Below are 25,380 nucleotides of genomic sequence, written 5' to 3' on the forward strand. Positions count from 1 at the left end.
CGCAGCAACTGCTACTTTATATCTAGCCATTTTTCAACAATATTTAATCTTCAAAATAATTTGTTATGTTTGTGGCTCTAAACATCGTACTTTTTTTATGTTAATTTTTTTTTGCTCACGCTTGAAGCCCAGCTAGCTCAGTCGACAGAGCACGAGACTCTTAATCTCGGGGTCACGGGTTCGAGCCCCACGTAGGGCGCTATAGTTTTTTTATTATTTAGGACGCTCTTCAAATTTATGAATCTCTGTTTACTTCTCTTCTGGTTATAAAATACTACAAGCCTAAATTAAAGACTGCATTAAATTTTTGCTGCTACTGCTACTTAATCTCTAGATATTTTTCAGCAATATTTAATCTTCTAAATTATTTTTTATGTTTGTGGAACTAAACATTGTGCTTTTTTTTATGTTAATTTATTTTTTGTTCACGCTTGAAGCCCGGCTAGCTCAGTCGGTAGAGCACGAGACTCTTAATCTCGGGGTCGTGGGCTCGAGCCCCACGTTGGGCGTTATAGTTTTTTTATTATTTAGGACGCTCTTCAAATATATGAATCTCTGTATACTTCTCTTCTGGATATAACATACTACCAACCTAAATTAAAGACAGCATTAAATTTAGGCTGCAACTGCTACTCAATCTCTAGTCATTTTTCAACAATATTTAATCTTCAAAATAATTTGTTATATTTGTGACGCTAAGCATCGTGCTTTTTTTAGTTGAATTTATTTTCTGTTCACGCTTGAAGCCCGGATAGCTCAGTCGGTAGAGCACGAGACCCTTTTTCTCGGGGTCGTGGGCTCGAGCCCCACGTTGGGCGTTATAGTTTTTTTATTATTTAGGACGCTCTTCAAATATATGAATCTCTGTATACTTCTCTTCTGGATATAAAATACTACCAACCTAAATTAAAGACAGCATTAAATTTTGGCTGCAACTGCTACTTAAACTGTAGCCATTTTTCAACAATATTTAATCTTCAAAATAATTTGTTATGATTGTGGCGCTAAACATCGCACCTTTTTTATGTGAATTTATTTTTCGTTCACGCTTGAAGCCCGGCTAGCTCAGTCGGAAGAGCACGAGACTCTTAATCTCGGGGTCGTGGGCTCGAGCCCCACTTTGGGCGTTATAGTTTTTTTATTATTTAGGACGCTCTTCAAATATATGAATCTCTGTATACTTCTCTTCTGGATATAAAATACTACCAACCTAAATTAAAGACAGCATTAAATTTACGCTGCAACTGCTACTTAATCTCTAGCCATTTTTCAACAACATTTAATCTTCTAAATTATTTGTTATGTTTGTGGCGCTAAGCATCGTGTTTTTTTTAGTTGAATTTATTTTTTGTTCAGGCTTGAAGCCCTGCTAGCTCAGTCGACAGAGCACGAGACTCTTAATCTCGGGGTCGTGGGTTCGAGCCCCACGTTGGGCACTATAGTTTTTTTATTATTTAGGACGCTCTTCAAATATATGAATCTCTGTATACTTCTCTTCTGGATATAAAATACTACCAACCTAAATTAAAGACAGCATTAAATTTAGGCTGCAACTGCTACTTAATCTCTAGTCATTTTTCAACAATATTTAATCTTCAAAATAATTTGTTATATTTGTGACGCTAAGCATCGTGCTTTTTTTTAGTTGAATTTATTTTTTGTTCACACTTGAAGCCCGGGTAGCTCAGTCGGTAGAGCACGAGACCCTTTTCCTCGGGGTCATGGATTCGAGCCCCACGTAGGGTGCTATAGTTTTTTTATTATTTAGGACGCTCTTCAAATATATGAATCTCTGTATACTTCTCTTCTGGATATGAAATACTACAAACCTAAATTAAAGACAGCATTAAATTTACGATGCAACTGCTACTTAATCTCTAGCCATTTTTCAACAACATTTAATCTTCTAAATTATTTGTTATGTTTGTGGAACTAAACATTGTACTTTTTTTATATGAATTTATTTTTTGTTCACGGTTGAAGCCCGGCTAGCTCAGTCGGTAGAGCACGAGACTCTTAATCTCGGGGTCGTGGGTTCGAGCCCCACGTTGGGCGTTATAGTTTTTTTATTATTTAGGACGCTCTTCAAATATATGAATCTTTGTATACTTCTCTTCTGGATATAAAATACTACCTACCTAAATTAAAGACAGCATTAAATTTAGGCTGCAACTGCTACTTAATCTCTATTCATTTCTCAACAATATTTAATCTTCAAAATAATTTGTTATGTTTGTGACGCTAAGCATCGTGCTTTTTTTTAGTTGAATTTATTTTTTGTTCACGCTTGAAGCCCGGGTAGCTCAGTCGACAGAGCACGAGACTCTTAATATCGGGGTCGTGGGTTCGAGCCCCACGTTGGGCACTATAGTTTTTTTATTATTTAGGACGCTCTTCAAATATATCAATCTCTGTATGCTTCTCTTCTGGATATAAAATACTTCCCACCTAAATTAAAGACAGCATTAAATTTTGGCTGCATCTGATACTTAATCTCTAGCCATTTTTCAACAATATTTAATCATCTAAATTATTTGTTATGTTTGTGACGCTAAGCATCGTGCTTTTTTTAGTTGAATTTATTTTTTGTTCACGCTTGAAGCCCAGCTAGCTCAGTCGACAGAGCACGAGACTCTTATTCTCGGGCGTGGGTTCGAGCCCCACGAAGGGCGCTATAGCTTTTTTATTATTTAGGACGCTCTTCAAATATATTAATCTCTGTATACTTCTCTTCTCGATATAAAATACTACCAACCTAAATTAAAGACAGCATTATATTTTGGCTGCAACTGCTACTTAAACTCTAGCCATTTTTCAACAATATTTAATCATCTAAATTATTTGTTATGTTTGTGACGCTAAGCATCGTGCTTTTTTTAGTTGAATTTATTTTTTGTTCACGCTTCATGCCCGGCTAGCTCAGTCGGTAGAGCACGAGACTCATAATCTCGGGGACGTGGATTCGAGCCCCACGTTGGGCGTTATAGATTTTTTATTATTTAGGACACTCTTCAAATATAAGAATCTCTGTATACTTCTCTTCTGGATATAAAATACTACAAACCTAAATTAAAGACAGCATTAATTTTACGCAGCAACTGCTACTTAATATCTAGCCATTTTTCAACAATATTTAATCTTCAAAATAATTTGTTATGTTTGTGGCTCTAAACATCGTACTTTTTTTATGTTAATTTTTTTTTGCTCACGCTTGAAGCCCAGCTAGCTCAGGCGACAGAGCACGAGACTCTTAATCTCGGGGTCACGGGTTCGAGCCCCACGTAGGGCGCTATAGTTTTTTTATTATTTAGGACGCTCTTCAAATTTATGAATCTCTGTTTACTTCTCTTCTGGTTATAAAATACTACAAGCCTAAATTAAAGACTGCATTAAATTTTTGCTGCTACTGCTACTTAATCTCTAGATATTTTTCAGCAATATTTAATCTTCTAAATTATTTTTTATGTTTGTGGAACTAAACATTGTGCTTTTTTTTATGTTAATTTATTTTTTGTTCACGCTTGAAGCCCGGCTAGCTCAGTCGGTAGTGCACGAGACTCTTAATCTCGGGGTCGTAGGTTCGAGTCCCATGTTGGGCGCTATAGTTTTTTTATTATTTAGGATGCTTTTTAAATATATGAATCTCTGTATACTTCTCTTCTGGATATAAAATACTACAAGCCTAAATTAAAGACTGCATTAAATTTTTGCTGCTACTGCTACTTAATCTCTAGCCATTTTTCAACAATATTTAATCATCTAAATTATTTTTTATGTTTGTGGAACTAAACATTGTACTTTTTTTATGTGAATTTATTTTTTGTTCACGCTTGAAGCCCGGCTAGCTCAGTCGGTAGAGCACGAGACTCTTAATCTCGGGATCGTGGGTTCGAGCCCCACGTTGGGCGTTAAAGTTTTTTTATTATTTAGGATGCTTTTTAAATATATGAATCTCTGTATACTTCTCTTCCGGATATAAAATACTACAAGCCTAAATTAAAGACTGCATTAAATTTTCGCTGCTACTGCTACTTAATCTCTAGCCATTTTTCAGCAATATTTAATCTTCTAAATTATTTTTTATGTTTGTGGAACTAAACATTGTACTTTTTTATTTGAATTTATTTTTTGTTCACGGTTGAAGCCCGGCTAGCTCAGTCGGTAGAGCACGAGACTCCTAATCTCGGGGTCGTGGGTTCGAGCCCAACGTTGGGCACTATAGTTTTTTTATTATTTAGGATGCTTTTTAAATATATGAATCTCTGTATACTTCTCTTCTGGATATAAAATACTACAAACTTAAATTAAAGACAGCATTAAATTTACGCTGCAACTGCTACTTAATCTCTAGCCATTTTTCAACAACATTTAATCTTCTAAATTATTTGTTATGTTTGTGGCGCTAAGCATCGTGCTTTTTTTAGTTGAATTTATTTTTTGTTCAGGCTTGAAGCCCTGCTAGCAGTCGACAGAGCACGAGACTCTTAATATCGGGGTCGTGGGTTCGAGCCCCACGTTGGGCACTATAGTTTTTTTATTATTTAGGACGCTCTTCAAATATATCAATCTCTGTATGCTTCTCTTCTGGATATAAAATACTACCAACCTAAATTAAAGACAGCATTAAATTTTGGCTGCATCTGCTACTTAATCTCTAGCCATTTTTCAACAATATTTAATCATCTAAATTATTTGTTATGTTTGTGACGCTAAGCATCGTGCTTTTTTTAGTTGAATTTATTTTTTGTTCACGCTTGCAGCCCAGCTAGCTCAGTCGACAGAGCACGAGACTCTTATTCTCGGGGCGTGGGTTCGAGCCCCACGAAGGGCGCTATAGCTTTTTTATTATTTAGGACGCTCTTCAAATATATTAATCTCTGTATACTTCTCTTCTCGATATAAAATACTACCAACCTAAATTAAAGACAGCATTATATTTTGGCTGCAACTGCTACTTAAACTCTAGCCATTTTTCAACAATATTTAATCATCTAAATTATTTGTTATGTTTGTGACGCTAAGCATCGTGCTTTTTTTAGTTGAATTTATTTTTTGTTCACGCTTCATGCCCGGCTAGCTCAGTCGGTAGAGCACGAGACTCATAATCTCGGGGACGTGGATTCGAGCCCCACGTTGGGCGTTATAGATTTTTTATTATTTAGGACGCTCTTCAAATATAAGAATCTCTGTATACTTCTCTTCTGGATATAAAATACTACAAACCTAAATTAAAGACAGCATTAATTTTACGCAGCAACTGCTACTTAATATCTAGCCATTTTTCAACAATATTTAATCTTCAAAATAATTTGTTATGTTTGTGGCTCTAAACATCGTACTTTTTTTATGTTAATTTTTTTTTGCTCACGCTTGAAGCCCAGCTAGCTCAGTCGACAGAGCACGAGACTCTTAATCTCGGGGTCACGGGTTCGAGCCCCACGTAGGGCGCTATAGTTTTTTATTATTTAGGACGCTCTTCAAATTTATGAATCTCTGTTTACTTCTCTTCTGGTTATAAAATACTACAAGCCTAAATTAAAGACTGCATTAAATTTTTGCTGCTACTGCTACTTAATCTCTAGATATTTTTCAGCAATATTTAATCTTCTAAATTATTTTTTATGTTTGTGGAACTAAACATTGTGCTTTTTTTTATGTTAATTTATTTTTTGTTCACGCTTGAAGCCCGGCTAGCTCAGTCGGTAGAGCACGAGACTCTTAATCTCGGGGTCGTGGGCTCGAGGCCCACGTTGGGCGTTATAGTTTTTTTATTATTTAGGACGCTCTTCAAATATATGAATCTCTGTATACTTCTCTTCTGGATATAACATACTACCAACCTAAATTAAAGACAGCATTAAATTTAGGCTGCAACTGCTACTCAATCTCTAGTCATTTTTCAACAATATTTAATCTTCAAAATAATTTGTTATATTTGTGACGCTAAGCATCGTGCTTTTTTTAGTTGAATTTATTTTCTGTTCACGCTTGAAGCCCGGATAGCTCAGTCGGTAGAGCACGAGACCCTTTTTCTCGGGGTCGTGGGCTCGAGCCCCACGTTGGGCGTTATAGTTTTTTTATTATTTAGGACGCTCTTCAAATATATGAATCTCTGTATACTTCTCTTCTGGATATAAAATACTACCAACCTAAATTAAAGACAGCATTAAATTTTGGCTGCAACTGCTACTTAAACTGTAGCCATTTTTCAACAATATTTAATCTTCAAAATAATTTGTTATGATTGTGGCGCTAAACATCGCACCTTTTTTATGTGAATTTATTTTTTGTTCACGCTTGAAGCCCGGCTAGCTCAGTCGGAAGAGCACGAGACTCTTAATCTCGGGGTCGTGGGCTCGAGCCCCACTTTGGGCGTTATAGTTTTTTTATTATTTAGGACGCTCTTCAAATATATGAATCTCTGTATACTTCTCTTCTGGATATAAAATACTACCAACCTAAATTAAAGACAGCATTAAATTTACGCTGCAACTGCTACTTAATCTCTAGCCATTTTTCAACAACATTTAATCTTCTAAATTATTTGTTATGTTTGTGGCGCTAAGCATCGTGTTTTTTTTAGTTGAATTTATTTTTTGTTCAGGCTTGAAGCCCTGCTAGCTCAGTCGACAGAGCACGAGACTCTTAATATCGGGGTCGTGGGTTCGAGCCCCACGTTGGGCACTATAGTTTTTTTATTATTTAGGACGCTCTTCAAATATATGAATCTCTGTATACTTCTCTTCTGGATATAAAATACTACCAACCTAAATTAAAGACAGCATTAAATTTAGGCTGCAACTGCTACTTAATCTCTAGTCATTTTTCAACAATATTTAATCTTCAAAATAATTTGTTATATTTGTGACGCTAAGCATCGTGCTTTTTTTTAGTTGAATTTATTTTTTGTTCACGCTTGAAGCCCGGGTAGCTCAGTCGGTAGAGCACGAGACCCTTTTCCTAGGGGTAATGGATTCGAGCCCCTCGTAGGGTGCTATAGTTTTTTTATTATTTAGGACGCTCTTCAAATATATGAATCTCTGTATACTTCTCTTCTGGATATGAAATACTACAAACCTAAATTAAAGACAGCATTAAATTTACGATGCAACTGCTACTTAATCTCTAGCCATTTTTCAACAACATTTAATCTTCTAAATTATTTGTTATGTTTGTGGAACTAAACATTGTACTTTTTTTATATGAATTTATTTTTTGTTCACGGTTGAAGCCCGGCTAGCTCAGTCGGTAGAGCACGAGACTCTTAATCTCGGGGTCGTGGGTTCGAGCCCCACGTTGGGCGTTATAGTTTTTTTATTATTTAGGACGCTCTTCAAATATATGAATCTTTGTATACTTCTCTTCTGGATATAAAATACTACCTACCTAAATTAAAGACAGCATTAAATTTAGGCTGCAACTGCTACTTAATCTCTATTCATTTCTCAACAATATTTAATCTTCAAAATAATTTGTTATGTTTGTGACGCTAAGCATCGTGCTTTTTTTTAGTTGAATTTATTTTTTGTTCACGCTTGAAGCCCGGGTAGCTCAGTCGGTAGAGCACGAGACCCTTTTACTCGGGGTCATGGATTCGAGCCCCACGTAGGGTGCTATAGTTTTTTTATTATTTAGGACGCTCTTCAAATATATGAATCTCTGTATACTTCTCTTCTGGATATAAAATACTACAAACTTAAAGACAGCATTAAATTTACGCTGCAACTGCTACTTAATCTCTAGCCATTTTTCAACAACATTTAATCTTCTGAATTATTTGTTATGTTTGTGGCGCTAAGCATCGTGCTTTTTTTAGTTGAATTTATTTTTTGTTCAGGCTTGAAGCCCTGCTTGCTCAGTCGACAGAGCACGAGACTCTTAATATCGGGGTCGTGGGTTCGAGCCCCACGTTGGGCACTATAGTTTTTTTATTATTTAGGACGCTCTTCAAATATATCAATCTCTGTATGCTTCTCTTCTGGATATAAAATACTTCCCACCTAAATTAAAGACAGCATTAAATTTTGGCTGCATCTGCTACTTAATCTCTAGCCATTTTTCAACAATATTTTATCATCTAAATTATTTGTTATGTTTGTGACGCTAAGCATCGTGCTTTTTTTAGTTGAATTTATTTTTTGTTCACGCTTGAAGCCCAGCTAGCTCAGTCGACAGAGCACGAGACTCTTATTCTCGGGCGTGGGTTCGAGCCCCACGAAGGGCGCTATAGCTTTTTTATTATTTAGGACGCTCTTCAAATATATTAATCTCTGTATACTTCTCTTCTCGATATAAAATACTACCAACCTAAATTAAAGACAGCATTATATTTTGGCTGCAACTGCTACTTAAACTCTAGCCATTTTTCAACAATATTTAATCATCTAAATTATTTGTTATGTTTGTGACGCTAAGCATCGTGCTTTTTTTAGTTGAATTTATTTTTTGTTCACGCTTCATGCCCGGCTAGCTCAGTCGGTAGAGCACGAGACTCATAATCTCGGGGACGTGGATTCGAGCCCCACGTTGGGCGTTATAGATTTTTTATTATTTAGGACACTCTTCAAATATAAGAATCTCTGTATACTTCTCTTCTGGATATAAAATACTACAAACCTAAATTAAAGACAGCATTAATTTTACGCAGCAACTGCTACTTAATATCTAGCCATTTTTCAACAATATTTAATCTTCAAAATAATTTGTTATGTTTGTGGCTCTAAACATCGTACTTTTTTTATGTTAATTTTTTTTTGCTCACGCTTGAAGCCCAGCTAGCTCAGTCGACAGAGCACGAGACTCTTAATCTCGGGGTCACGGGTTCGAGCCCCACGTAGGGCGCTATAGTTTTTTTATTATTTAGGACGCTCTTCAAATTTATGAATATCTGTTTACTTCTCTTCTGGTTATAAAATACTACAAGCCTAAATTAAAGACTGCATTAAATTTTTGCTGCTACTGCTACTTAATCTCTAGATATTTTTCAGCAATATTTAATCTTCTAAATTATTTTTTATGTTTGTGGAACTAAACATTGTGCTTTTTTTTATGTTAATTTATTTTTTGTTCACGCTTGAAGCCCGGCTAGCTCAGTCGGTAGAGCACGAGACTCTTAATCTCGGGGTCGTAGGTTCGAGTCCCATGTTGGGCGCTATAGTTTTTTTATTATTTAGGATGCTTTTTAAATATATGAATCTCTGTATACTTCTCTTCTGGATATAAAATACTACAAGCCTAAATTAAAGACTGCATTAAATTTTTGCTGCTACTGCTACTTAATCTCTAGCCATTTTTCAACAATATTTAATCATCTAAATTATTTTTTATGTTTGTGGAACTAAACATTGTACTTTTTTTATGTGAATTTATTTTTTGTTCACGCTTGAAGCCCGGCTAGCTCAGTCGGTAGAGCACGAGACTCTTAATCTCGGGATCGTGGGTTCGAGCCCCACGTTGGGCGTTAAAGTTTTTTTATTATTTAGGATGCTTTTTAAATATATGAATCTCTGTATACTTCTCTTCCGGATATAAAATACTACAAGCCTAAATTAAAGACTGCATTAAATTTTCGCTGCTACTGCTACTTAATCTCTAGCCATTTTTCAGCAATATTTAATCTTCTAAATTATTTTTTATGTTTGTGGAACTAAACATTGTACTTTTTTATTTGAATTTATTTTTTGTTCACGGTTGAAGCCCGGCTAGCTCAGTCGGTAGAGCACGAGACTCCTAATCTCGGGGTCGTGGGTTCGAGCCCAACGTTGGGCACTATAGTTTTTTTATTATTTAGGATGCTTTTTAAATATATGAATCTTTGCATACTTCTCTTCTGGTTATAAAATACTACAAGCCTAAATTAAAGACTACATTAAATTTTTGCTGCTACTGCTACTTATTCTCTAGCCATTTTTCAACAATATTTAATCATCTAAATTATTTTTTATGTTTGTGGAACTAAACATTGTACTTTTTTTATGTGAATTTATTTTTTGTTCACGCTTGAAGCCCGGCTAGCTCAGTCGGTAGAGCACGAGTCTCTTAATCTCGGGGTCGTGGGTTCAAGCCCCACGTTGGGCGCTATATTTTTTTATTATTTAGGACGCTCTTTAAATATATGAATCTCTGCATACTTCTCTTCTGGATATAAAATACTACAAGCCTAAATTAAAGACTGCATTAAATTTTCGCTGCTACTGCTACTTAATCTCTAGAAATTTTTCAACAATATTTAATCATCTAAATTATTTTTTATGTTTGTGGAACAAAACATTGTACTTTTTTGATTTGAATTTATTTTTTGTTCACCCTTGAAGCCCGGCTAGCTCCGTCGGTGGAGCACGAGACTCTTAATCTCGGGGTCGTGGGTTCGAGCCCCACGTTGGGCGCTATATTTTTTTTATTATTTAGGACGCTCTTTAAATATATGAATCTCTGCATACCTCTCTTCTGGATATAAAATACTACAAGCCTAAATTAAAGACTGCATTAAATTTTCGCTGCTACTGCTACTTAATCTCTAGCCATTTTTCAGCAATATTTAATCTTCTAAATTATTTTTTATGTTTGTGGAACTAAACATTGTACTTTTTTATTTGAATTTATTTTTTGTTCACGGTTGCAGCCCGGCTAGCTCAGTCGGTAGAGCACGAGACTCTTAATCTCGGGGTCGTGGGTTCTAGCCCCACGTTGGGCGCTATAGTTTTTTTATTATTTAGGATGCTTTTTAAATATATTAATCTCTGTATACTTCTCTTCTGGATATAAAATACTACAAGCCTAAATTAAAGAATGCATTAAATTTTTGCTGCTACTGCTACTTAATCTCTAGCCATTTTTCAGCAATATTTAATCTTCTAAATTATTTTTTATGATTGTGGAACTAAACATTGTACTTTTTTTATGTGAATTTATTTTTTGTTCACGCTTGAAGCCCGGCTAGCTCAGTCGGTAGAGCACGAGACTCTTAATTTCAGGGTCGTGGGTTCGAGCCCCCCGTTGGGCGCTGTAGGTTTTTTATTATTTAGGATGCTTTTTAAATATATGAATCTCTGTATACTTCTCTTCTGGATATAAAATACTAGAAGCCTAAATTAAAGACTGCATTAAATTTTTGCTGCTAATGCTACTTAATCTTTAGTCATTTTTCAGCAATATTTAATCTTCTAAATTATTTTTTATGTTTGTGGAACTAAACATTGTACTTTTTTTATGTGAATTTATTTTTTGTTCACGCTTGAAGCCCGGCTAGCTCAATCGGTAGAGCACGAGACTCTTAATCTCGGGGTCGTGGGTTCGAGCCCCACGTGGGGCGCTATAGTTTTTTTATTATTTAGGATGCTTTTTAAATATATGAATCTCTGTATATTTCTCTTCTGGATATAAAATACTACAAGCCTAAATTAAAGACTGCATTAAATTTTTGCTGCTACTGCTACTTAATCTCTAGCCATTTTTCAGCAATATTTAATCTTCTAAATTATTTTTTATGTTTGTGGAACTAAACATTGTACTTTTTTTATTTGAATTTATTTTTTGTTCACGCTTGAAGCCCGGCTAGCTCAGTCGATAGAGCACGAGACTCTTAATCTCGGGGTCGTGGGTTCGAGCCCCACGTTGGGCCCTATAGTTTTTTTATTATTTAGGACGCTCTTCAAATATATTAATCTCTGTATACTTCTCTTCTGGATATAAAATACTACCAACCTAAATTAAAGACAGCATTAAATTTTGGCTGCAACTGCTACTTAAACTGTAGCCATTTTTCAACAATATTTAATCTTCAAAATAATTTGTTATGATTGTGGCGCTAAACATCGCACCTTTTTTATGTGAATTTATTTTTTGTTCACGCTTGAAGCCCGGCTAGCTCAGTCGGAAGAGCACGAGACTCTTAATCTCGGGTTCGTGGGCTCGAGCCCCACGTTGGGAGTTATAGTTTTTTTATTATTTAGGACGCTCTTCAAATATATGAATCTCTGTATACTTCTCTTCTGGATATAAAATACTACCAACCTAAATTAAAGACAGCATTAAATTTAGGCTGCAACTGCTACTTAATCTCTAGTCATTTCTCAACAATATTTAATCTTCAAAATAATTTGTTATGTTTGTGGCGCTAAGCATCGTGCTTTTTTTAGTTGAATTTATTTTTTGTTCAGGCTTGAAGCCCTGCTAGCTCAGTCGACAGAGCACGAGACTCTTAATATCGGGGTCGTGGGTTCGAGCCCCACGTTGGGCACTATAGTTTTTTTATTATTTAGGACGCTCTTCAAATATATCAATCTCTGTATGCTTCTCTTCTGGATATAAAATACTTCCCACCTAAATTAAAGACAGCATTAAATTTTGGCTGCAACTGCTACTTAATCTCTAGCCATTTTTCAACAATATTTAATCATCTAAATTATTTGTTATGTTTGTGACGCTAAGCATCGTGCTTTTTTTAGTTGAATTTATTTTTTGTTCACGCTTGAAGCCCAGCTAGCTCAGTCGACAGAGCACGAGACTCTTATTCTCGGGGGCGTGAATTCGAGCCCCACGAAGGGCGCTATAGCTTTTTTATTATTTAGGACGCTCTTCAAATATATTAATCTCTGTATACTTCTCTTCTCGATATAAAATACTACCAACCTAAATTAAAGACCGCATTATATTTTGGCTGCAACTGCTACTTAAACTCTAGCCATTTTTCAACAATATTTAATCATCTAAATTATTTGTTATGTTTGTGACGCTAAGCATCGTGCTTTTTTTAATTGAATTTATTTTTTGTTCACGCTTGATGCCCGGCTAGCTCAGTCGGGAGAGCACGAGACTCATAATCTCGGGGACGTGGATTCGAGCCCCACGTTGCGCGTTATAGATTTTTTATTATTTAGGACGCTCTTCAAATATAAGAATCTCTGTATACTTCTCTTCTGGATATAAAATACTACAAACCTAAATTAAAGACAGCATTAATTTTACGCAGCAACTGCTACTTAATATCTAGCCATTTTTCAACAATATTTAATCTTCAAAATAATTTGTTATGTTTGTGGCGCTAAACATCGTACTTTTTTTATGTTAATTTTTTTTTTGCTCACGCTTGAAGCCCAGCTAGCTCAGTCGACAGAGCACGAGACTCTTAGTCTCGGGGTCACGGGTTCGAGCCCCACGTAGGGCGCTATAGTTTTTTTATTATTTAGGACGCTCTTCAAATATAAGAATCTCTGTATACTTCTCTTCTGGATATAAAATACTACAAACCTAAATTAAAGACAGCATTAAATTTTGGCTGCAACTGCTACTTAAACTCTTGCCATTTTTCAACAATATTTAATTTTCTAAATTATTTGTTATGTTTGTAGCTCTAAACATCGTGCTTTTTTTATGTGAATTAATTTTTTGCTCACGCTGGAAGCCCGGCTAGCTCAGTCGGTAGAGCACGAGACTCTTAATCTCGGGGTCGTGGATTCGAGCCCCACGTTGGGCGACTTAGTTTTTTTATTATTTAGGACGCTCTTCAAATATATGAATCTCTGTATACTTCTCTTCTCGATATAAAATACTACAAACCTAAATTAAAGACAGCATTAAATTTTGGCTGCAACTGCTACTTAAACTCTAGCCGTATTTCAACAATATTTAATCATCTAAATTATTTGTTATGTTTGTGACTAAGCATCGTGCTTTTTTTAGTTGAATTTATTTTTTGTTCCCGCTTGAAGCCCGGCTAGCTTATTCGGTAGAGCACGAGACTCTTACTCTCGGGATCGTGGGTTCGAGCCCCACGTTGGGCCCTATAGTTTTTTTATTATTTAGGACGCTCTTCAAATATATTAATCTCTGTATACTTCTCTTCTGGATATAAAATACTACCAACCTAAATTAAAGACAGCATTAAATTTTGGCTGCAACTGCTACTTAAACTGTAGCCATTTTTCAACAATATTTAATCTTCAAAATAATTTGTTATGATTGTGGCGCTAAACATCGCACCTTTTTTATGTGAATTTATTTTTTGTTCACGCTTGAAGCCCGGCTAGCTCAGTCGGAAGAGCACGAGACTCTTAATCTCGGGGTCGTGGGCTCGAGCCCCACGTTGGGCGTTATAGTTTTTTTATTATTTAGGACGCTCTTCAAATATATGAATCTCTGTATACTTCTCTTCTGGATATAAAATACTACCAACCTAAATTAAAGACAGCATTAAATTTAGGCTGCAACTGCTACTTAATCTCTAGTCATTTCTCAACAATATTTAATCTTCAAAATAATTTGTTATGTTTGTGACGCTAAGCATCGTGCTTTTTTTTAGTTGAATTTATTCTTTGTTCACGCTTGAAGCCCGGGTAGCTCAGTCGGTAGAGCACGAGACCCTTTTACTCGGGGTCATGGATTCGAGCCCCACGTAGGGTGCTATAGTTTTTTTATTATTTAGGACGCTCTTCAAATATATGAATCTCTGTATACTTCTCTTCTGGATATAAAATACTACAAACCTAAATTGAAGACAGCATTAAGTTTACGCTGCAAGTGCTACTTAATCTCTAGCCATTTTTCAACAGCATTTAATCTTCTAAATTATTTGTTATGTTTGTGGCGCTAAGCATCGTGCTTTTTTTAGTTGAATTTATTTTTTGTTCAGGCTTGAAGCCCTGCTAGCTCAGTCGACAGAGCACGAGACTCTTAATATCGGGGTCGTGGGTTCGAGCCCCACGTTGGGCACTATAGTTTTTTTATTATTTAGGACGCTCTTCAAATATATCAATCTCTGTATGCTTCTCTTCTGGATATAAAATACTTCCCACCTAAATTAAAGACAGCATTAAATTTTGGCTGCAACTGCTACTTAATCTCTAGCCATTTTTCAACAATATTTAATCATCTAAATTATTTGTTATGTTTGTGACGCTAAGCATCGTGCTTTTTTTAGTTGAATTTATTTTTTGTTCACGCTTGAAGCCCAGCTAGCTCAGTCGACAGAGCACGAGACTCTTATTCTCGGGGGCGTGAATTCGAGCCCCACGAAGGGCGCTATAGCTTTTTTATTATTTAGGACGCTCTTCAAATATATTAATCTCTGTATACTTCTCTTCTCGATATAAAATACTACCAACCTAAATTAAAGACCGCATTATATTTTGGCTGCAACTGCTACTTAAACTCTAGCCATTTTTCAACAATATTTAATCATCTAAATTATTTGTTATGTTTGTGACGCTAAGCATCGTGCTTTTTTTAATTGAATTTATTTTTTGTTCACGCTTGATGCCCGGCTAGCTCAGTCGGTAGAGCACGAGACTCATAATCTCGGGGACGTGGATTCGAGCCCCACGTTGGGCGTTATAGATTTTTTATTATTTAGGACGCTCTTCAAATATAAGAATCTCTGTATACTTCTCTTCTGGATATAAAATACTACAAACCTAAATTAAAGACAGCATTAATTTTACGCAGCAACTGCTACTTAATATCTAGCCATTTTTCAACAATATTTAATCTTCAAAATAATTTGTTATGTTTGTGGCGCTAAACATCGTACTTTTTTTATGTTAATTTTTTTTTTGCTCACGCTTGAAGCCCAGCTAGCTCAGTCGACAGAGCACGAGACTCTTTGTCTCGGGGTCACGGGTTCGAGCCCCACGTAGGGCGCTATAGTTTTTTTATTATTTAGGACGCTCTTCAAATATAAGAATCTCTGTATACTTCTCTTCTGGATATAAAATACTACAAACCTAAATTAAAGACAGCATTAAATTTTGGCTGCAACTGCTACTTAAACTCTTGCCATTTTTCAACAATATTTAATTTTCTAAATTATTTGTTATGTTTGTAGCTCTAAACATCGTGCTTTTTTTATGTGAATTAATTTTTTGCTCACGCTGGAAGCCCGGCTAGCTCAGTCGGTAGAGCACGAGACTCTTAATCTCGGGGTCGTGGATTCGAGCCCCACGTTGGGCGACTTAGTTTTTTTATTATTTAGGACGCTCTTCAAATATATGAATCTCTGTATACTTCTCTTCTCGATATAAAATACTACAAACCTAAATTAAAGACAGCATTAAATTTTGGCTGCAACTGCTACTTAAACTCTAGCCGTATTTCAACATTATTTAATCATCTAAATTATTTGTTATGTTTGTGACTAAGCATCGTGCTTTTTTTAGTTGAATTTATTTTTTGTTCCCGCTTGAAGCCCGGCTAGCTTATTCGGTAGAGCACGAGACTCTTACTCTCGGGATCGTGGGTTCGAGCCCCACGTTGGGCGTTATATTTTATTTATTATTTAGGACGCTCTTCAAATATATGAATCTCTGTATACTTCTCTTCTCGATATAAAATACTACAAACCTAAATTAAAGACAGCATTAAATTTTGGCTGCAACTGCTACTTAAACTCTAGCCGTATTTCAACAATATTTAATCATCTAAATTATTTGTTATGTTTTTGACTAAGCATCGTGCTTTTTTTAGTTGAATTTATTTTTTGTTCCCGCTTGAAGCCCGGCTAGCTCATTCGGTAGAGCACGAGACTCTTACTCTCGGGATCGTGGGTTCGAGCCCCACGTTGGGCGTTATATTTTATTTATTATTTAGGACGCTCTTCAAATATATGAATCTCTGTATACTTCTCTTCTCGATATAAAATACTACAAACCTAAATTAAAGACATCATTAAATTTTGGCTGCAACTGCTACTTAAACTCTAGCCGTTTTTCAACAATATTTAATCATCTAAATTATTTGTTATGTTTGTGACTAAGCATCGTGCTTTTTTTAGTTGAATTTATTTTTTTTTACCGCTTGAAGCCCGGCTAGCTCATTCGGTAGAGCACGAGACTCTTACTCTCGGGATCGTGGGTTCGAGCTCCACGTTGGGCGTTATATTTTATTTATTATTTAGGACGCTCTTCAAATATATGAATCTCTGTATACTTCTCTTCTCGATATAAAATACTACAAACCTAAATTAAAGACAGCATTAAATTTTGGCTGCAACTGCTACTTAAACTCTAGCCGTTTTTCACCAATATTTAATCATCTAAATTATTTGTTATGTTTGTTACTCTAAGCATCGTGCTTTTTTTAGTTGAATTTATTTTTTGTTCCCGCTTGAAGCCCGGCTAGCTCATTCGGTAGAGCACGAGACTCTTACTCTCGGTATCGTGGGTTCGAGCCCCACGTTGGGCGTTATATTTTATTTATTATTTAGGACTCTCTTCAAATATATGAATCTCTGTATACTTCTCTTCTCGATATAAAATACTACAAACCTAAATTAAAGACAGAATGAAATTTACGCTGCAACTGCTACTCAATCTCTAGCCATTTTTCAACAATATTTAATCTTCAAAATAATTTGTTATGTTTGTGACGCTAAGCATCGTGCTTTTTTTTAGTTGAATTTATTTTTTGTTCACGCTTGAAGCCCGGCTAGCTCAGTCGGTAGAGCATGAGACTCTTTATCTCGGGGTCATGGATTCGAGCCCCGCGTAGGGCGTTATAGTTTTTTTATTATTTAGGACGCTCTTCAAATATATGAATCTCTGTATACTTCTCTTCTGGATATAAAATACTACAAACCTAAATTAAAGACAGCATTTAATTTAAGCAGCATTTCCCAAATATATTAATCATAATAATAGATACACTCTATTAGATAAACTTGCATGTTTTTTCTTCCGATTTTTATTTATTATTATTATTGTTAATTATTCGTTTTCGAATTGTTGATAAGTTAGATCAATTAGATCAACCAATAAGTTTGCAGCAGATTTTTAAATTCGATTTTATGTTTAATATTTAAAAATAGTGATAACAATTCTTGATAATCCAAGAACACTAGTTAAAATAGTTAATATGGTTTTAAGTAACTGCTTTCAAACTATGAATTTTAAACTATATATTTTAATTCTTGAAACAATATTTTAAGAATTCTGCAGAAATAGATGAATTCCAGAGAAATAGGTGAATTCGAGAGAATTCTATATATTAGCCACCTATAAACATAATATACCAATCAATATATCTACACTCTATTACAAAAAAATTGACGCACCAAGAAGCAATCATCCGATTGCTTTGAAATTTCGTATGCATGAATGTTTTGAACATATATGGCTGGAATGATGCCGACTGGGGACGTATAGTCTTTAGCGACGTATCCCGCTTCCACCTGTGCCCTGACGATCATCGAAGACGTGTTTGGAGACGCACGGGGATCCTGCCTCCACTATTGCTCGCCACAACGCATCTCAACAAGGCATTATAGTCTGGGGTGCCATTTCCTTTGAAAGTAGGACCCCTTTGGTCGTCCTTAGAGGTACACTTACTGCACAGTGGTACGTCGACGACATCCTAGGACCTGCTTTGCTACCGTTCCATTGCAGCTCCCTGGGCTGGTTTTTCTGCAGGACAATGCCAGACCACATACGGCAAGTGTTGCTATGGTTTGTCTGCAAGCTTGTCAAACTCTTCCTTGACCTGCCAGATCACCAGATCTCTCTCCCATCGAGCATGTCTGGGATATAATGGGAAGGTGATTGCATCTGGCACGGAATGTTGATGACCTCGTTCGACAATTGGATCGAATTTGGCAGGAAATACCCCAAGAGACCATCCGGAAGATTTATCGGTTTATGCCACACCGTGTGGCAGCTTGTATCCAGGCTAAAGACGTGTCAACACCTTATTGAACTTGTTACTGTACCTCTGCAATAAATTATTCAATTGTTCTGAAATTTCAATCATTTACTATTCTGTACATTGTCTTCCTATCCACTAATTTTCGTTTCAATCTGACAACTCCTTCTTGGTGCGTCGATTTTTTTGTTATGGAGTGTATAAGCGTATGTAGGTAGAGCAAATTTATAAAGTTTAAACTTTTTAATCAATCTAAACCTGTATAGTTTTCTTCTTTTCTTCCTTCCTTTTTTTCTTTGGTCTTTGTGCTTTTACTTTCTTTTCTTTATATTTGTAATTTTAAAAAAATTTAATGCACTTTTCTTACACCATTCAGCGAACATAAAGATAAGCGTATGTACTGCAAGTTATTATAGGCTTTTTAAATAAGCAAAATGTTCTTTTTGACTGCAATCTTAAGATAAAAATAATGTAGCTTACAATTAAATAAGGATGCATAACCAACAAGTTTAAAGAAATGCTGGTTTAGTTTCAGGAAAATACAGAATCTTTGGCCGTCCTAACGAGTTTCAACGTAATATTTTTCGGCAAAATTAAATTGAATTCATTTCAAATTAAAAATGCAAGTAGAAATTAAATTTAATATAAATGTTGCGTTATAGGTTCAAATAGAGCTAACCATAGCGTATATGCACTATTCTAGTACCATTCAGTCAGCGTAACGATAAGAGTACATACAGCAAATTTGTATAACATAAATTTTTATTATAATTCTTATTATATCTGTACAGTGTCCTTTTTTTAATTTTGAATTTCCAGCCAAGCAAAGGTATGTAATGTGAAAATAAATAAGGGGGCATAATCTTCAAGTCTATAAAGCCTAAAGGAGCATTTATTGAGTTTCAGGAAGGAACAAACTTTTGCAACACCTAACGAGCTTTATCATGATGTCAGGTTCTCCAAAGATTTCAACTTATTTTTCAATTTCTTTGGTTAAAATATTGTATTAATTTAAATTAAAAAATGTAAGTTAAAATTAAATTTAATATAAATTTTGCTTTATAGGTTCAAATAGAGCGAACCATAGCATATATGCACTATTCTAGCACCATTCAGTCAACGTAACGATAAGAGTACATACAGCAAATTTTTATAATATAAATTTCTATTATTATTATATCTGTACAGTGTTCTTTTTTTAATTTTGAATTTGTAGCTAAGCAAAGGTATGTAATTTGTAAATAAATAAAGATGCATAACCATCAAGTCAATCAAGGTTAAAGAAGTATTGATTGATTTCCAGGAAAGAACAAACTTTTGCAAGACCTAACGAGCTTTATCATGATATCAGATTTTCCAAAGATTTCAATTTATTTTTCAATTTTTTCGACTAAAAAATTTAATTCATTTAAATTAAAAAATGTAATTCAAAATTTAATTTACTATAAATGTTGCTTTATAGGTTCAAATAGAGCGAATTATAGCCTATGTGTACCATTCTCGCACCATTCAGTCAACGTAACGATAAGAGTACATATCACGAATTTATATAATTTAAATTTTTATTATTATTATATCTGTACAGTGTTCTTTTTTTTCCCTTTTTGAGTTTGTAGCTAAGCAAACGTATGTAATTTGTAAATAAATAAGGATGCATAACGATCTAGTCAATCAAGTTTCAAGAAGTATTGATTGAGTTCCTGGGAGGAACAAACTTTTGCAAGACCTAACGAGCTTCATCAGGATCAGGAAGGTTTTCCAAATATTTTAATTTATTTTTCAATTTTATAGGTAAAATAAAATTGAATTCAATTCAATTAAAAAAATGTAAGTCAAAATTAAATTGTATTCAAATATTGTCTGATAGGTTGAAATAGGGCAAACCACAGCATATATGCACTTCTTGCACGATTCAGCTATTGTTACGATAAATATACGTATAGCAAATTTAAATATAGTTTGAACTTTTTTAATAAGCTAAGTGTGTATAGTGTTCTTCTTTTCTTCCTTTTTTGTTATTTTAAAAAAATTTAATGCACTATTCCTGCACCATTTAGCCACTGTAAAGATTAGTGTAGGTGCAGCAAATTTATATAGTTTAAAAAAAATTTATGAGTTAAATCTGTAAAGTTTTTTTCTTTTTTTTACCCATAGGCAAAATGGGTGTTGTTTTGGTATTGATGGCATGTGCACCTTACTTAGAAGTCATCACATTTTTCAACTGTGTTTAAGAGTAATAGTAAACAGTGCGCATGCGTCGTCATTGTATGCGTTGCTTTGGCGACCGCTGCTGTTTGATAATATTTTTAGAATTCGTTTTTACACTTTTAATTTTGTTATGAATTAAGTTGGTTAGTTTATTTTTGAGATATGGGACCAGAGAAATTTCATAAATACTTTGCGAAAAAAAGAGAATTTTATCATTTGAACGATATTTTTGTTTTTATTGCTTTAATTAAGAATCAGAAATTCTAACCTACAGTTCAAAAGGGTAAAAAAAAAACAAAAAAAAAACGACAACAACCATTTTGTCAATGGATAACCTGTGATCGCCTTTTTTTTCTTATTATTAACTGTTTTTTTTAATTGTTGATTTGTTTATTTTTTCTTCTTTTGTATTTCTAGTTTAAAATAAAATAATTCAATTTACAAATAAATGAGGATACAAAACCAACACCATCAACTGCACTGGTTGAGTTCCATTTAAAGTACAAAATATTGCAAGACTTAACGAGCTTCATCTTAATCAGGTTTTCCAAAACTTCATGAATAGTCATTTTTAATCTTTTTTTATTTTTTTTTATTGAGTTCTTTGTTCCGCACCCTTCCGTGCGAAATGTCTTAAATTCATCGAGGCATGACTTTTCATTCTAGTAAGGATTTCAACAACCAATCAAATCACTGCCTTCTATGTCCTCCACTTCACCTCAAGTATGAAAAAAAAATAAAGTTAACCTTAGTTTATAAATATTTACACAAGAGTTTTGATATTCATTTAGCAATCAAGTAATTATATTTTTTAATTTGATTGTTGTTGTTTTTTATTAAAGCAAAGTATATAAGTTTCTTTTTTTGAAATAATGAATGAAAATAATTTTAAATAATAAGTAGATTTATTTGAGTAAAATGTTTCTATTTAAATTGAGTAGAATGAGTTTTATACGTAAATTTTACTTATCAGTAATTTTGTTATTTAATGGAGAGATTTCGCAAATTTATCTTAGCTTCCGTACGCTCCCGTACGTAAGATTTCAAGTAATTGCGCATGCGCACTTCTAGTGCGCATGCGCCAGTTTTGTTGAAATACGCATGCGCCAGTGAGAAGGTATCAAACTCACCTAAGTGAAAATAAGATATTTTGCAAACATCCGTAAGTTAAAAACGTTAACGTAGTGGAATATCATTTTAACTTTGACCACAAAATCAAAACATTTACAATAGATGTAGACTATTTCTTTAAAGCTGTGGCATGCGATTCAAGATACTTTGCTCTGCGTAAAATTGCGGACCTGAGAGCAGGAAAAATTTGATAAATTATAGATTTTGATGAATTCCGCGACAAAAAAAGGCTGTTTCATCTTAATCAGGTATTAATAATAATATTTAAAAAATATTATTGAACTTCTATTGATTATTCAACTTCTTTTAACTAAATTGTATAGTTAAAATAAATATAATTTATAATTACGTAATAGCGAAAATATGTCTAGTTTCTTATGGAATTAGACAACCATGATGTTGAACAAAAGCCAATAAAATATTTTAATATTTTTTTATTGAATGAATCAACTGGTGTAAGATCAGACGATTCATTTCTAAATTTCATTACTATATTTCTTCAAATTCGAGTTCCGTGTTCATGTTTTTAGTTCGAAGGTAGGCTTCAACAAAAAAAAAAAAAAAAAAAAAAAAAACATTTAACAGCTGTAAACAGCGTGCTTTTAGCTTTGTCTTTATAGCGTAAATCGCACCAACATAACGTAAAAATACGTAGCACCCTAAATAAGCGCGAGCATGCGTAGTTGCTTCATCTTACGAGCTTACGGAAGCTAACATAGAAGTACAAAATCTGCCTATTTAATCCTTCTTGCAAAAGTATTCACACGATCTTGTATTACTAGAAATATTTCTTTTCAGCATTCTACTGTTTATAAACAATAATTGTCGTATATACACAGGATGTTCAGTGAATAACGCTATTAATATGTAATTTTAGAATTTTCAACAAAAAGGAAAATCAAAAGCTACAAACATACGGGGTCGCAACCTCATTAAAATGGGGACGACGCGAAAACCTTATCGAAATATGCCAGATCATTAGCGAGTAAAGCAGGATGAGAAATATCACGCCATTGAAAACATTTCACCAACGGTTTTGAAGTTTTTCAGATCGAATTTTCACTAGTTTTCTGTCTGATAAAACTTGAATGCGTGTCAATTAATCTTTTGTCAATTTCTCTCCGTTTCCTCCGGCAATCAAACATGTTTTGATACTTTCATTCTCGCTTTACTCAGTCGTGATTTGTTAGATTCGATTGCGTGTTTTTCCTTCGATGAAATATTGGTTTGCGATTCTAACTATGTACTTTTTTTACCAATAATTTTGTCAAGGATTCCAAAAATATATATTAAAAATATATATCTATTAAAAATCTATATTAAAAATATACATAAAAATATATATTAACTCTATACATAAAAATGTATATTAAAAATCATTATTTCAGAACTCCCTGTTCCTGCTTAGTATGTGACAAGTCACACTTAGGTGTGCCGTGTAGAGATACTGATGATCTTTGTATAAGATAAACTGTTCACCATAATAAAAAAATGTTTAAAAAAATAATGATAATTTTAAGCGTCTTGACTTAGATTTTGATATTGACTATATATCTAAAGGAACTATGTATTCAACAACAGTTGTTATTAAAAAAAATATAAGAAAATGGAAATTATTAATCATTAATAAAATTTCAAGTAAAAAAAAATTGAGGATTAATAACCATTTTTTCTTTCTATAATAGCATGAAAGAGCAGCGATGCCACAGTGGTTTAGGCTCTTAGATGTCATGGTGTAGGTCTGGGGTTCAAACCTTGGAAGTGGTTCAAACTCTACCCTGCTTCGTATCGATTGCTTACAATTTGTCAATGATACAAAGGTGGCCTGTGCGCATTACTAAGCGCTTTACCAGCATTGTGCCATAAGTTTCGGAATTATGAAGTGTTAACCATGATCCTATGACCAAAAACAGGCTATTGTGGGAAAGCATTGCTATAATAACGATTAAAAGATATGCTCCTATTATAAAATCTAGCAATCACGTCCTTATTAACGCCTAGGTCAATAGGTCTGGGCCTATAATTTTTAGAGGCCTCGAAAATCTGTAAAAAGTTTTTTTTCTTGCTTTATATTTATCTCTTAAAATTCATACAATATATTAAATTAGCTTTAATGTTAGCAGATAGGGCTCTAAACTAGAAATTACGAATAGTAGCCAATGACTATTAGAATAAAAAAATTTTTTAGCTATTTTTGCGTTTGGTCACTTTCGAAAAAATGAGGGAATCGTAACGAATCGAGAATTTAATACGAATTTTTTACGAAAAAAAATACTATTTTTATAACTACTGTGAGTTTGCAACTGTTACTCATGACTGTTAGGCAAGTTGAGCCTATCTGAAGCCAGCGCTGTCTACGCTTATTTTGAAAATGACGTAAAGCGTCAAAATGGAGAAAAGCTACAGTTTTGTGAAAATGGAAAGCGTCTGTGCTCTAATTTTCTAAACATTTAAAAACTTGCTCCAATGCTGCATTACTTGAGATCATAAAAACTTGCAAAAACTGAGAATAAGGCAGTGATTTTGATAATTTTCACCTAAGAGGAAAAAAGTCGCCATTTAGTGACTTTTAAAAACGTTTAATAACTTTCAAAATATTTAAGTTATTTGTTCGTTCTAAAGCTCAGATAATTCTTCACGGCAAGATAATAAATATACAGTCAAACCCCACTATAGTGAACTTTCAAAGGACCGAAATTTCGGTTCACTATAACCGGAAGTTCACTATATCCGCATACTGCAAACAATTTTAACTAATTTCTTCGAACTGTTCCCTTTTATGACACATTATTTAAATAAATGACCCATAGAAAGAAATACAAAAATTATTAAAAAAACGAAATGTAGTAGCACAAAATGCGTTAACTTTTATTTTTTATTAGGGGAGAGTGGGGTCAATTGTAACAGGGTACGATTGTAACAGAGCAAATATTTCGAGTGTCGGGTTCTAGATTTGGTTCCTAGGTGGTGCACAAGGTGTATTTAACAAATCTACATGTACACCCCTGCTGGCAACCATTTTTATGTACTTTTGAAAGAGTGACATCGCAAAAGATATTTTCACGCAACGTAAGTATTTTTTTTTTTTTTTTTGGTATTAGAATATTATATTGTAACAAAGTAATTTTGTTTAGGGGCCGTTCAAAAAGTACGTACACAAAAATGGAGAAATTTTAAACCCCTCCCCCCCCCTTCGTACATTACCGTACATAAGGTCTTACTCCCCCCCCTTAGAGTACGTACATTTTATTAGTCTACCCCCCTTTTTCATAAAAATTAAAATAATTATTTTTTAAATAAAATTAAATATTTACTTAAGGAGGGTGTAGGATAAAGTCAAATTTAAATTTGGTGTACGTTTATAAAGTACGTACTTTGTATAATACCTCCCCCCCTCCCCATCGTACAAAACCG

General features: G+C 34.1%; 8 non-coding genes across 8 annotated transcripts; all 8 read left to right on the forward strand.

Annotated features, from left to right (window-relative positions):
* The first annotated feature begins 1,982 nt into the window (after window positions 1-1,982).
* Window positions 1,983-2,055, forward strand: TRNAK-CUU (transfer RNA lysine (anticodon CUU)). Its single transcript has one exon. It is a non-coding gene; the product is annotated as a tRNA-Lys (tRNA).
* Window positions 2,056-2,908: 853 nt separating this feature from the next.
* Window positions 2,909-2,981, forward strand: TRNAM-CAU (transfer RNA methionine (anticodon CAU)). The gene has a single exon. It is a non-coding gene; the product is annotated as a tRNA-Met (tRNA).
* A 1,162-nt stretch (window positions 2,982-4,143) lies between these two features.
* TRNAR-CCU (transfer RNA arginine (anticodon CCU)) lies at window positions 4,144-4,216 on the forward strand. Its single transcript has one exon. It is a non-coding gene; the product is annotated as a tRNA-Arg (tRNA).
* An 851-nt stretch (window positions 4,217-5,067) lies between these two features.
* Window positions 5,068-5,140, forward strand: TRNAM-CAU (transfer RNA methionine (anticodon CAU)). The gene has a single exon. It is a non-coding gene; the product is annotated as a tRNA-Met (tRNA).
* Window positions 5,141-7,230: 2,090 nt separating this feature from the next.
* TRNAK-CUU (transfer RNA lysine (anticodon CUU)) lies at window positions 7,231-7,303 on the forward strand. Its single transcript has one exon. It is a non-coding gene; the product is annotated as a tRNA-Lys (tRNA).
* Window positions 7,304-8,460: 1,157 nt separating this feature from the next.
* TRNAM-CAU (transfer RNA methionine (anticodon CAU)) lies at window positions 8,461-8,533 on the forward strand. Its single transcript has one exon. It is a non-coding gene; the product is annotated as a tRNA-Met (tRNA).
* Window positions 8,534-9,695: 1,162 nt separating this feature from the next.
* On the forward strand, window positions 9,696-9,768 carry TRNAR-CCU (transfer RNA arginine (anticodon CCU)). Its single transcript has one exon. It is a non-coding gene; the product is annotated as a tRNA-Arg (tRNA).
* A 5,486-nt stretch (window positions 9,769-15,254) lies between these two features.
* On the forward strand, window positions 15,255-15,327 carry TRNAM-CAU (transfer RNA methionine (anticodon CAU)). The gene has a single exon. It is a non-coding gene; the product is annotated as a tRNA-Met (tRNA).
* Window positions 15,328-25,380: the final 10,053 nt, after the last annotated feature.

This window comes from Parasteatoda tepidariorum, chromosome 5 (genome assembly GCF_982258835.1).
Source record: "Parasteatoda tepidariorum strain Cologne lab strain chromosome 5, Ptep-v5.0, whole genome shotgun sequence".
In the NCBI taxonomy this organism is placed as follows: domain Eukaryota; kingdom Metazoa; phylum Arthropoda; class Arachnida; order Araneae; family Theridiidae; genus Parasteatoda; species Parasteatoda tepidariorum.